This window comes from Solea solea, chromosome 1 (genome assembly GCF_958295425.1).
Source record: "Solea solea chromosome 1, fSolSol10.1, whole genome shotgun sequence".
NCBI lineage: Eukaryota > Metazoa > Chordata > Actinopteri > Pleuronectiformes > Soleidae > Solea > Solea solea.
In genome coordinates this window covers 29,656,270-29,670,452 of record NC_081134.1, presented here as the reverse complement: position 1 = coordinate 29,670,452, position 14,183 = coordinate 29,656,270, and the positions used below count along the sequence as shown (strand labels likewise).

Sequence of the window (14,183 nt, the reverse complement as noted above, 5' to 3'; positions counted from 1 at the left end):
ATTCAAATGTAAAAAAGATTGGAAAAACATCACCACTGAGACATGAAATAATCAAAAATGCCAAAGACCCAACTATTGATCAATGAAGTCAATCAGTTATTGACGACAAAATTGCAAATTGATGATCATTTTAGCTTTTTGTGTCAATGTATTGATGCTGAAAACAGCTTCTTCTTTTTATGATTAATCAAGAAGATTACAAACACTGTAATCATATAAACAGAATATCAAACAACTAAACTAAAGAGGTCACAATGTAAAAAATATAGTCCCTGTGCTTGTTATTCGTGTAATAATCTACCATTTTCAAGTTAATCCCCATTTTGGCTTCATAAACGTCACCACTGAGGCCTAAAACAAGTAAAAAAATAACACTTAACTTTGAACAATTAATCCATTAATCTATTAATAATTGACTACTGTTTGGTTCACAGTCTTAGTCTCTTAAATAAAGGATCACTTCACCCAAAAATATACAGAGCTAAACGTGCTATTCAATCATCAGACAGTTGATCTGAGACACACTCATTCCCACAACAACAGAGGATGTGTTGGGATTGAAAAAATAGACAAAAAGTCACTTCCTTCTCACAAAATCAAAGCCCCTGCACTGCCCTTACACCTACCAACACCTACTTTCACCATTTTCAAAAGATGAATCAAAGGAAATACAAAGTAAATTTACAAATAAACATATTTAGAGAACATTTCCACTGTTGCTCACGTATTTTTATGGAGGATGAACGCCAGTAGAAGAGTCGTCTTGTTCCATTTTTTATAAACATGTCAAACGAGCAAGAACAACAGTGTCTTTTTCCTCGACATCAGAGCAGAGACTCGAAAGTCAACGTGTGTCTGAAGCAGAAACTATAAAATCACGTTCGCTGATACATTTTTAACGATATTTTCTTGTGTGTGCGTGCCCCCGTTTTTTTTGTGCCACCACGACAACGACGACGCACATTTCCCCCCAAATCAGGAAACGTCGCCTCGCAATTAATCTCGTCTGATGCTGGTGATTGCATTTTCTAATTATCATTCCAGCCTGTCCTTGAGTTTTAATAGCATTCTGGATATGAATCTTTGATGTGCTGTGCCTATTAAGCATCAGGCCAGTGTGTATCTTTCTTTCTTTTTTGTCACAATTCTTCCAAACACTCCATTAAAGGATGAGTGCGCTGGCTGAATCCGTGCCAGAGCCTATAGACTCAAGCTAAATTATCTCAACAACTTATTCTGCCCATTAAACAGCAACAGTTACAGTTACATTAAGAAGAACAACCATGAAAACTAATAATGTTTATGATTGGATTAAATAAATTGTAGGCAGATTATGTGGTCTGGCATTAAAACACAGAGGTGCAAAGGGACAACATTTGTTAAATATCCTATTAAATTGCAAAAGTCCCAGGTTGTTATTCTTAATCTTGGCAAAGACACAAAGACACGTTCTGGCAGGAGCTGAGCTCTCTGGCCCCCACCGCCGTCTCTGTAATCTGCAAAAATGTACACATTCTTGTTCTTGCTGAGTAAGAAACATGTTGGATCGGACGCATAATCTAGCTGTTCATCAGGATATGCTTCCTTCGAGAAATAAATAAATAGATAAAAAAATCATTTTGCACATTCGTCTGTGGGCGCAGAGTTCCCGTCCACACACAGACATTAAACTGATCCTTGCAACTAAGCGTTTTTATGGCTTCACTACAGGTCAGTAATCATAGATGCAGAGCACGGCACACGGTTTTCTTTTTTGCATGCATATTAAATTGATAACTCCTCTATACATGCGAATATATAAACACTTAAATTGACCATCTGGTGTAGCTGCGGCCTTTGGTACCGACATTAATGTCAACGCACTATGTTTTCAAATTAACGTCGTGCTCCTCTTCCTTAATATGAGAGTACTTTTATTTATTTATCACAAAAACAAAATAAAAGTGTCTGATGAACTCGGGGTGGAAATGAAATATTATATACACTCAAATATTGCAATATTTCATGTCTTGTATCTTTAACCCTTTAACACCTGAAACTCAAATTGTCCATCTGGACTTTTGGACTAATTTTTCTAGAATAACTTTCAATATCTGGCAGTTATTTACAGTTTACTGCATGTTAACAATTTAAAATGAAAAAAAAAACACTGTAGTTGTACGCAAACACCAGATTTCATGTTTTTTATTTGAAATTTGAACAGTGTAACATGTATTTGAAATAACATTTGTTTGAGTCTTTGTCTCAATGTCCAACAACAGGCTAAAAAATGGAAACGGAATATGTTCAGGAGCAAACGTGTCGTTTGCGATACGTTCGGTGTTAGAGGGTTAAAGCAAAATATTAGTAGTAGTTGTGCTTAAGTCTCCAACCACTAGTTGGCAGCAGACTTTCCCTCTAACTCCACTCCTCCTACTTAACAAAGTAAATTCTTTGTGCGAATAACGTTGTTACTTCTATAACTAGAGTTTTTTTTTTGTTTGTTTTTTGCCGCAACAGTCTCGTTTTAAGTCACACAATCCTGCTGTATATAAGGATGTGAAATCGACGCAGAGAGATAAACAACACTGGGATGGCGGCGTTTACGTGAATTAAATTCTGTTTAAGTCATCCGACTGTCTGTTTACCGCAATGTCTTTGCTTTTTTTGGAGTTTGGAGCATAAGAGAATAATGTTTACTGGCATCAATTTGGGAAAATTATCTTTTTAAAAAGTGTAATAAATAGCATTTAACGCTAAATCTGCATTTTGGTATGAGGGGGCACAATAAAAGTAAGATGGCACAGCGACAGCGCCTTCCGTTTGCCCAGTTTAGAAAAAACCCTCCCGATATATCGCAATATTTTCAATCTTTGCTACTATATGGGGATACGAATGTTGTTGCGTTTGTTTTGTGAAACATTGTAGCGTTTAAGTAAATGCTGTAGCGTTTTGGTAAATGTAGTGTTTTGTGAAACATTATAGCATTTTGGTAAATGCGGTAGCGTTTTAGTAAGTGCTGTAATGTTTTGTGAAACATTGTAGCGTTTTGGTTAATGCTGTAATGTTTTGTGAAACATTGTAGCGTTTTTTGTAAAGGTAGGGTTTTGTGAAACATTGTAGCGTTTTTTTGTAAAGGTAGTGTTTTGTGAAACATTGTAGCGTTTTGCTAAATGCTGTAGCGTTTTGGTTAATGCTGTAATGTTTTGTGAAACGTAGCGTTTTTTGTAAATGTAGTGTTTTGCGAAACTTTGTGACATTTTAGTAAAAGCTGTTGTGTTTCCTTGTGTTTCGTGACATGTTGTTGTGCGTTGACCTTCAGGGCCACCGTAATTCGTAGAAAATCGGTGAAATAAAACAGGTTAGCTTTAATGATGAAGAAATAAAATGTCTATGAGGCTGAAATTTGAGACAGTATTTCTTGCTGAAAGAGTCCATCAGCAAACACTTTGTCACTTTAATGAACAATTTATTCCAAAAAAAAAAAAAACATCTTTTATCACAATTATCACTCAGAAATTAGCTGTTACTCAGTGATAGGAATTAAAGATTCCAGAAATTCAGACAAAACAGTCAGATAACTAGGGTAGATAACTAGTAATTAGGGGATGCAGAGAAAGGGCAGGGGGAAGGTTGCAAGGTCACCAAACTGTTTAGTCTCTGCCGTTATTTGTACCTACTCTTGCTCTTATCCCCCCCCCCCCACACTTTTTTTCCCCCAATACCATGATTTATGAGCAGCACACGCAGTATTTTCTGCAGTGACAGACGTTTGCCATATATGTGAGTTGGGTGCGAGAAACTAGTGCTGCGTGATTGTCAGTTTGAGTAGCTCCAGTGATTGCTTGCTGGTATTGGCAGGAGCAGCACAGACAGAGTGTAAATCTAGCATGAGGGGCGTCGATGCACCAAGATGCAGTGCCTGCAAAGACGCATGTGCCCGTTTGGCCACTTGGTGGAGCCCTAGACCTTCCCGAGCGAGCGTGCCCGTCCACTGTGCTGCTGGCTGCAGTCGGTGCTAGGGAGAAGCATGTTTTGAAATTGTTCTAAGCAAAAAAAAAATGTGTCATACAGTGCACACTTCATTGTTGAAAAAATGCTTTTTTTTTTTTTTTAAAAAGAGAGAGAGAGCAGGGTGCATTTTCCTCTTCATGAAACTATTAAACGGTTCAGTTAAACGTTTTGTTAAAAGTCGGTTAAACTAGTGCGGGGGAATTAAAACGCACATCATTTTTTGTAAGGAAAACAACAAACTCACCACCTCCTCGTTGACATGATACAGTAAAGTGTCCCTCAAATGGATAAATATTCATGTGTGATCCTTAGAGCTGTGTGAAAAGCTCATGAGAGCATCTGTGCCTGGAATGGATTCCCACCTCCTCTCTTTGTGTGTGTGTGTGTGTGTGTGTTTTATATGAACACTAAAAAGGTCACTCCATATGTATGTGGCAATAATTCAAGGGGGCCACGTTAGTGGCTAATTTGCACTAAACAATAATGGCGTTACATGGATGACCTGCTGCACATCATTATGCCCCCTGATATATCACTTGTGTGAGTGTGTGTGTGTGTGTGTGTGTGTGTTGGGCAGCTGTAGAGAGAGCAGAGAGCAGGCGGAAGAGAGAGGGGGGAAAAAAAGGACGAGGATTAAGTTTGTGCTGTGGAGGATATGCACATTCAGCCTACGTACTCGGCAACGCCGACGGCTGCACTCGTTGCTCTGCTTGAACACCAAGATAAACACCTCCAATGCCTTCTTTTTCCTTTTTTTTTCTCCTCTCTTTTGAACACAGAGCACACACATCCTCGTGTTCTGCGTCTCCACGCGCAGAGAAGGAGACACTCACACAGGTGCACTTGTATGCATGTATGTGACATGATGAAAACGTGCACACACACGTGTGTGAGTGACAAAGTTAATTCGAGTCTTTATGAAAAAAAGGCACAGTATGGCCCCCGAGCCTTAACGCCCACCTCAAAGTTACGCAGGCACTGGTGTAAGCCACTGTGTGACAGGTGCAGTGGACTGACTAATGTGAAATTTAAAGAAATGGAACACGTCCTCCTCTTTATTTTTTGAAAGGGTTTAATTTATCAATTATGAGCCTTAAGCTTCGGCTACAAGCAATTCATCTTGTTTCCAACATAGCTTAAGTCAATGAAATCATTTGCCCCGGCTCCTTTTTTTTCCTCCTTTTTAGCTTCTGTCAACCTTCTTTGAAGTTGAAACACTTCTTTTTTTTTTTAATCATCCTCATCCTCCTCATCATCATCATCAGCTGCTGCTGCTGCTGCATTAGTCTGGCTCGGTCACAGTGCACAGGAGCAGATCATCTCTCAGGAGTCCGTTAAAAAGGCAGACAGTGAAACACAAATATCCTCTCAACATTTAATCAGGAGAAGAAGAAGAAATAAAGCCCTTACCTTTTTTTCTTTTTTCTTTTTTTCTGATTTTCACAGCTTAGCATCCATCTGTGTGTGTGTGTGTGTGCGTGTGCGTGTGCGTTTTTGTGTGCGTGTTTGTGTCAGGGAGCGAGAGCGCTGTGTACTCCTGAGCGGCGCTTAGCTTAGCGCTGGAGAATCAGACTCCTCGCAGCAGAGCTTACATTCCAAGACTGACAACAGCACAGCTGGTGCGAATGTGTGTGTGAGTCAGAGTGTGTTTGTGTGTGTGCACCACAGAGTGAGAGAGAGAGAGAGAGCGCGCGCACTTACTTCCCTCCCTCGCTCGCTCTGTGCCTCTCTCTATTTCTCCCTGCCCTCCCTCACTCCGTTCCTCCTCCCCACTCTTTCTGGCTCCTCTCTTTCCTCCTCTACACTTTCTTTCTATCATCTCTCCCTCTCTCTCTTCCCTCCTCTTTCCTCCTCCCCCCTTCCCCCCTTCCCCTCTCTCCATCGTTCTCCATCCCCTCCTCTCTCTTTCTCTCGAGCAGTGCATCACTTCTGGCGGTGGATGTCACCCGGGCTGAATCCGAGGCGACTCTGCCCCCTGATTGGCTGCCATTCACAAGTTAGCGATAAAGAGAGAAGAAGAAGAAGGAAAAGGAGAAAAAAAAATGCGGGGGGGGGGGGGGGGGGAAGGTTAAGTGAGGAAAATAGAGGCCTTTACATCCCAGTGAGCATCAGTTGACAGTGGGATGGAAGGACTGGGGAGGTTAGAGGCTGAAGAGGAGGGTGGACGGTGAGAGGCAAATGCAGTCTTTCTTTCTCTCTCTTTCTCTTTTTCCTTTTTTTTTCCCTCCCCTCCTGACAGTGAACGCATCCAGAAAGCTCTCCACATAAGAGGCTGAGCTGAAAAGCGACCGCTCTGACGGATCGACTGTATGATGTTTGATGTCTAAAGCAATCGGCCCCCCATCTAATCTTCTTTCAATGACAGAGGAATGAAGGAGAAAAAGGCCATAACTTGTAAATCAGCCACACACTGAGCACCACACGTGTGTGTGTAGGTAGGTGTGTGTGTGTGTGTGTGTGTGCACGCGTTTTTTAGCTCGACTCGTCTTCATCTATCGTCCCGCTGACTTGGCTGCCAGTATATGTGACAGGTGCACATGCAGTCCAGGCACTCTGTCATCCCTTCTCATTACAGGTTTCATGTCGGATGAATATCAGCACGTCTCCATATACACTGCACATGCCGCTGAGGAGCGATATCACGCCTTAATCCGGTTGATTTTGATGCCAGTGGCCAGAGAGGTTTTGTGGTGTATGTAAAATATGTGCAACAGCAGCATAGCACATTTAAAATGGTTGTCGTTATAGAGTTCGAGCACTATACTCAGTTTGTTATCAGTCGCGTCGTTTTCCATGACTTCATAGTACCTCCTCAATGTGGGGGTGGAGTCATCGTAGCACAACTTTTATACGCGACACGCGACACAAACTAGTGAGTGTCAAAGCAGTTGTTTTCGGTGTAACTGAATCATTACATTAAATAGATTTGTTTACAGAATTGTTCAGTACTTCCTGCACGACAGGAGCACAGACTCCGAACTGAAATACCACTGAATGTTGGTTTGCGATTCCACGTCACGATCGAAGAGCTGTCGCTAAATACACCAGACTTCTCTGTTAAATATTGACATTTTAGACATTTCCTTTGCTAAATTCTAGATTAACAAACCTTTTCAGGTATATTTAACCAGTTTTTTAACTGATCTACAGTTAGGCATCGTTCACTTTGATATTTGTGTCGGACGTCGCGCTCCACCAATCAGTAGATTTTGGAATTATAAGTAGATTTATAAGTAGAATTTGGAACTATACGTAGATTTACAAATTATACGTAGATTTTGGAACTGTAAGTAGATTTCAAAGTTTGTGGAACACAGAGAAAAGTAGCTGTCACACTGTCATCATACATGCACATACATGCATAACTGACCTATTGTCTGTTTATTTTCATTTCCATTGATTTGTATGGTTAATTTCCTCGGATGTTGAGAATGAAGTGCGTTTGCAGCAGAGATTTGTCACAATGTCAGAGCGGATGACCTGTATGGCCTGTAAAAACACTATTTACCTGAAACGTTGAACCTAATTGGGTGATTTTAGCGTGTTCGCAACAGGCGGAGATTAAAGTGAGCGTGTGTTTGCCTTAAAGAAGCAGCCCAGAATTATCACAGGATGAGACGAGACGATGATGCGACAATGACACACTGCGGAACATTTAAATATCCACTTACGAAGTGTATGAAAGAGAGAGAGGCACCACGATGTCATCACGATATTTAAGCCAAAATATTATCTCGATATGTAAGTCACAATATTATCACAGTATTTAAGTCACAATATGATATTATCACGATATTTAAGTCACAATATTATCATGATATGTTAGTCACGATACAATATTATCACAATATTTAAGTCAAGATACCGCGATATGTAAGTCACGATACGATATTATCATGATATTTAAGTCAAGATATTATCTCGATATGGAAGTCACGATACGATATTATCTCGATATGGAAGTCACGATACGATATTATCACAATACGATATTATCACGATACAATATTATCACAATGTTATCATGATATGTTAGTCACGATACGACATTATCATGATATTTAAGTCACAATATTATCACAATATTTAAGTCACAATATTATCATATGTTAGTCACGATACGATATCACAATATTTAAGTCAAGATACCGCGATATGTAAGACACAATACGATATTATCATGATATTTAAGTCAAGATATTATCTCGATATGGAAGTCACGATACAATATTATGACAATACGATATTATCAGATATAATATTATCACAATATGATATTATCACAATATTATCATGATATGTAAGCCACGATACAATATTATCATGATATTTAAGTCACAATTTTATCGCGATATTTAAGTGACAATATTATCATGATATGCTAGTCACGATACGATATTATCACAATATTTAAGTCAGGATACCGCGATATGTAAGTCACGATACGATATTATCATGATATTTAAGTCAAGATATTATCTCGATATGGAAGTCACGATACAATATTATCACAATATTATCATGATATGTAAGTCACAATACGATATTATCATGATATTTAAGTCACAATATTATCACGATATTTAAGTCACAATATTATAACGATATGTAAGTCACGATACGATATTATCACGGTATTTAGGTGACGATATTATATAAGTCAGGATACACATTTCGAAAAAAATCACTAAAACATTTTTACTCTCTCATGCAGTGTTTTTTTCAGACGTGTCGATATAAAAGTTTATCTCAAAAGTGCAAAGGAAACTTTTTTTTTTTCCTACCACACTTACACGTCACATGACCAGTTCACGAGCGACAATCAAGGTCACTGTTCCAAAACCATGGAAAGGCAAAATGCTTTCAACCATCTTCCTTAAATTATTGTCTCGCGAGACACCCTTCAATGGAAACACCTTTGACGACATTTCAGAGACATCGATTTCATTTTGCGAACAAACACAACCTTTGATGACATACCTTTTTTTTTTATTTAATATATAATTCATGCAGCACCTGTAACGTGCTCCTCAGCAGATACAGGGGTTGGATGCAGTGACTCGTGAAGTCGATGTCACTCAGGCCTGCACTGTTGATACATAATTCAAGAAACTAAAAAAAGAAAGCAGCAGTGCTCTTGTTGCGGGCCAACCTCATTTGAGCTCAAGTTTTATCTCCCGATATCACAGTGTGAATAGATTATCAGCCCCCAACTCTTAATAAAAATGCAAACAGGCCAAACTAATTAACATCCAAACAAGACGCGGCGAAGTATAGGCTCCCTCTGATGCCAAGTCAAGTCCTCGCGCCGCATGAGTCACTCCCCTCTAGTTTGTGGCACTGTGAGATTAAGACGTAGTTGTGTTGTTGTTTGGATTTGTTCATGTGTGCATATGTTGCCGTGCGTACCGTGTTTGTACACGGGAGGGAGGAGAGGTGTGTCATGTTTCCTCATGTATGTGTTTGTCTCTGCGAGTGTTTCTCACTAACAAGCCGCTGGAAGAAAGGCAAGAAAGAAAAAAGGAGGCTATTTTGTACTCTGCATAGAATTAGTATTAATTTACTAGCTATTTACGCCCATGGGACGTTAATTACGTTTGTTGTTACGCAACTCTGTGCAAACATCAGAGAACAAGAGCACACACACACACACACGTTGTACCCGACTGTGTCAGGAAATACAGAAAACCAAAGTTTACCCTGAAAAAACATACAGAAATTGTTATTTGTAGCATTAAAGTGATACAAAAAAACAATGGAACACAGATTTAATCCATTTAAACAAAGGCTCACCAAATAGAATCTAGGCCTTCTTTAGTCTACAATATCTATCCTTGTATGTATCTCTTATCAACACACACAACTACAGGATACAGTATATAAAACAAAACCAAATGATATAAATATCATGATACATATTTTCCAGTTGTTTGAAACTTTTTCATACAGCTCACCTGCAGTACCTTCATGTCCCACCAGGGGGGGCTTGGCCTACACTGTTGGTGTCACTGTTCTACAATATCTTAAAAATTAAAAATATGAATGACACTCTTCTTTTCTCCACAGATAATATTTTCGGACTGGAAAGCGGAAGTTGGTAAACCGCTCACTCTCCCACACCAAATCCCATAGAGAAAATCAGTGATTCTACATCACAGCACACAGGAGTTTCTTATCCATCGCTGCTTCCATTAATACATTTAAATATGCTATAGTGTGACTTAGTGAAACGGTGTTTGAAATTAGTTCTGATTCACCTGTGGCACCAGTGGACCAAGCAGCTCCTGTGTTTCTCAATGGGCTTTGGTGTGAGTGAGTTAGTGGCAGAGAAGACATCCTTAAGAATATCATAGGCTTAAGGGTTAAGGGCTTAAGGTTCACTGCAGTGGCACCGGCTGCACACATGGACGTTGTCAAACACCTCCACAAAACCAAAATGTAAAATGTCATTACTTGGAATTTCTCTACTTCCAAATTCCTCTTCCTTCTTTTTTTTCCCCCTCTTCCCTCGTCTTTGTTGGCTCGTCGGCCTCCTGATGAGGACTCCATTACGTTTAAATCAAAGTTTTCCCAGCTTTGAGGAGAGCTTCCTTTAAATAAGGGTGTCTCTTGATCGTCTCCCAATTCCCGCTGTCAGCTCCCATCAGCGTCAGCTGCTTGTTGCACTTGTTTTTTTTTCTCTCCCTCCCTTCCACACTTCTTAGCCGCCGCTGATTAGTTCTCTGATTTCCCCCCTCGTCTTCCCAAAGGAACGCTGCGGATGTCTACCCACTGTTTGCCGCGCTGCCATAACAACTGCAGCTGCTGATGGGTTATTGATATGCCTCCCGGTATATGATGGCAATGACAAGACTATATTAGCTCAAACACTCTGTCCCCCCAGACACTTGTATCCTGCAATACTAAAATAATCATTAACAAAACAACTTTCACTTAAATATAACCGCTTAAAAATTTACTTAACATCCACTTTTTTTTCTCTCTATTTACCAGCCTTATAAATAATTTGTGTGGATTAAATAGAGCCTTTTAATTTAAAAAGCTGTGAGTTTATCGGAATCTGACGAGTAATTTTAAAGGCTTTTAATTTTATTTACTTGTACATAATAGTCTTGATTTACACTATGTTGAGTGTCAAAATATAACATATTTTAATTTACTCAATGTTACTCAAAGATAATCAGCAAATGAACAACGGTAACCACCAGATTTGAGATGTTTATGCTTGAAAATAATCATTAATTAAGCCTTTTATTAACGTTTTAATTAATCAGTTCATTGTATTTGTCATTTTCAGCATAAATCTTCAGCATAAATGTAGGTAAAATTCAGTTAAATCAATCTTTTTTAATATTCTTCACTTAATTACGACTGTAACTAAAATAACTGATCACTTTGAGTGTTTTTCTTAATAATTAAAACATGTTTTTTATTTATTAAATGTGAATATTTTCTGGTTTCTTTGCTCCATTTAACAAAGAAATCATTTTAAAACTGAGTCAAACAAAAGGTTTGGGACCGAACAAGTACTCAATTAATGGGGGAAAATAATTAACAGGCAAATTGGAAAGCCCTTAAGTGCATACACGTGTTCATTTTTACACAATTACTTTTAAAAACTCACACAATCTGATCTGTTACTACACATGAAAATTGGATTCTTTAGCATTAAATGCACTCTGAATAATGCAATAAAATCCACTCCTGAACCGACAACAAAACTAACGTTATTGTTGGTGCAGTTTGAGTCCTTAAGTCCTGATTAGTGGATTTAAGTGTTTTCCTCAACACTGCAGTAAAAAACAAGAGAACAAGACTGACTGTGAACGTTTAGAAAACTAAATTGGACTCTCTACCTCTCTCTTTCTTTCCTGCCTCTCAAGGCCGGAGCAGAGTGGCCCAAATGATTTTGTTTTTCCAAACTTCAGGTGGCATAACAAACGCAATAAACCCGCTTACGTCCTACAAATTGACTTTAACTTGTTATTTTTTGAAGGTGATTGTGCTTCTCGTCGAGTGCTAGCATGTGTCTCACTTTCCTGTTTATGAACTGCGGGGTGTCAAATTTAATTTTCCCTCATAAAAGCTGTTGCTTTGGTGGAAAGTGAAGCAGCGGTGAGTTATCAGTGGCGGTGGCGAGTTAGCGTGCGCTGACGCTGCTCTTCTGCCTTGTTACTGCAAATTGTAAATGTCAGAGACTTTTTGTTTGTTTTACTGTTAGTTAGTTTGAGTTTTTTTGAAATAGGTGCAAGATGCAAAAAGGTCATAGTAAAGTATTTTCTCGTAAAAACCCAGCAAAAGTTTATTAGGACAAATGAACACACAACTATCACTGAATCAAATATAACAGTCCACAAGAAATTAACCCGAAGGGCAAAATGTGCACAATACAGTTAGTGTGTGAGGTAAAAATCAAATAGCCAGCAGACTGAAGACACACATGAACATAACAACATAACTAATAATTATAAATAACCCTCATAAGACACATCACATTGTTTGTGAGTCATGAGTCTCAGGGAGTTCAAACTGAGGGAAACCTACGCCCCTTGTCCAGAGAAGTCTGAGCTTCGTTTCCATACATTTCAAAAGTTCACTGCATGTGAAGCTCTTACACTAGAGGCCTTAGTATGCTTCCGCGCATAGTGCACGCGGACCCAGCGTGCATCGCGAGTGTGCAGCCCAGATTTTGGAACCGTGTGCAAAGAGCACGCTGGGTGCATGTGGACATCGCATGCGTGAACTGAACTTCTGCCCCACCAGAAGGTGGAGTATTCTGACTCCCCTGCCGAACCAGATGTGTCAGATATGAGTTTACTAGGGTCTGCCGTGTGAGTAGAGTATACCAGGGTCCGCCTATACCAGGGTCAACCGCATGAGTAGAGTATACCAGGGTCCGCGCAATGCGTTGCAGCCTTAAACTCTGACAGAGAGAGACACACAGAGAGGGTGCACTTGCTCAAGGACTCTTTGACAGTTCACATGGCTGTTAATGGACACTTCGGCTATAACGACTGCACCTCTGTCCTAATAACAGCCCTGAACTCCAGAATATGCTCTATTTATATTTCAGTTGGGGGTTATTCAGAAGTCATCTGCACTCACAGTGTCTTCTTTGTGTTTATATGTACCAAAAGGGGGGGGGGGTGTTCTCAGACGCTGCAGAGCAACAACAACAAAAAAAAAGGAAGCATTTTCTTCACGTGTTCCTAATGGAGATAATGAATAGTCAGGCATTAGCATAGTATGGTGGCCCCTGAGGACAAAGCACATACAAGAGAGGAGGCACAAAGACGGCATTAGAAACAGAGGAAACACACGCGGCAGGAGCAGAGGTGCAGGACACGCGGGGCACATGATTTAAATCAGCAACAATCAGCAACCGGCTCATTTGTAAAGACCTTTTTCAAGGCACAGAGTAGAAGGAAAACATAATTAACAATAAATGTAGTCAGATACAACCATCCATTACCCACACTGTTAAATATATAAATTATGATAACCTCTAATGTCCACAGACTCAGCGCTCTAAAATAAAACCTGTTTTTTTCCTTCATAATATGTATCCATTTCTCGCTCTCTTTTTGTTTTTTTGTTTTTTTACCTTCAGGCAAACTGGCAGAGACATGCATTCTAAGCTCTTTCATATGAAAATTAATCTTTAAAAAAGAAAAACAACAGTGTTAGAACAAACAGAGCCAGCTGTGATTTGGCAAAGTGCTCGTAGAGATAAGGGCTGTTTTTTGTGTTTTTTTTCCTCTGGCTGGACGATGGTTGTGGTCACCTCGGGAGATGCTGTGCGCGACCTGCTGACCTTTTACTGCGAGTGCAGGTCTTCACATCTTCAAACTAATAATAATAATAACAACTTGTATATACTGTATATTAATCAGAGTAATATTTGGATAAACAAAATATATTTTATTGTAAGGGGTGAAAAACGAGTTTATTCTACTCAAGCTTTGGCAGCAGGTCAGTTCTAAACACATATAACTTGTATTGTGTACTGTATATAAATATATATATACAAATAAACAACAACATTTTTATTTCATTATATATGTGTATTTGGAAAGAGTGTTGACTACTTGAGAAAAAGGTAAAGAGACAAAAAAGATTTGAAAGCGAGATTGAAAAGGTAATACTTTAAATCTGTAGTATGTGACATTTTTGCATTAAAATATCTTAAA

The 14,183-nt window shown here is 39.2% G+C and overlaps 1 protein-coding gene across 1 annotated transcript in view; it reads right to left on the bottom strand.

Annotated features, from left to right (window-relative positions):
• The window catches only part of cdh10a (cadherin 10, type 2a (T2-cadherin)), a 38,972-nt gene extending 33,266 nt beyond the window's left edge, over nt 1-5,706 (bottom strand). The window contains exon 1 of the mRNA XM_058639375.1: nt 5,404-5,706. The gene's annotated coding sequence lies outside the window, so the exon portion shown is untranslated. The remainder of the gene's footprint in view (nt 1-5,403) is intronic.
• Nucleotides 5,707-14,183: the final 8,477 nt, after the last annotated feature.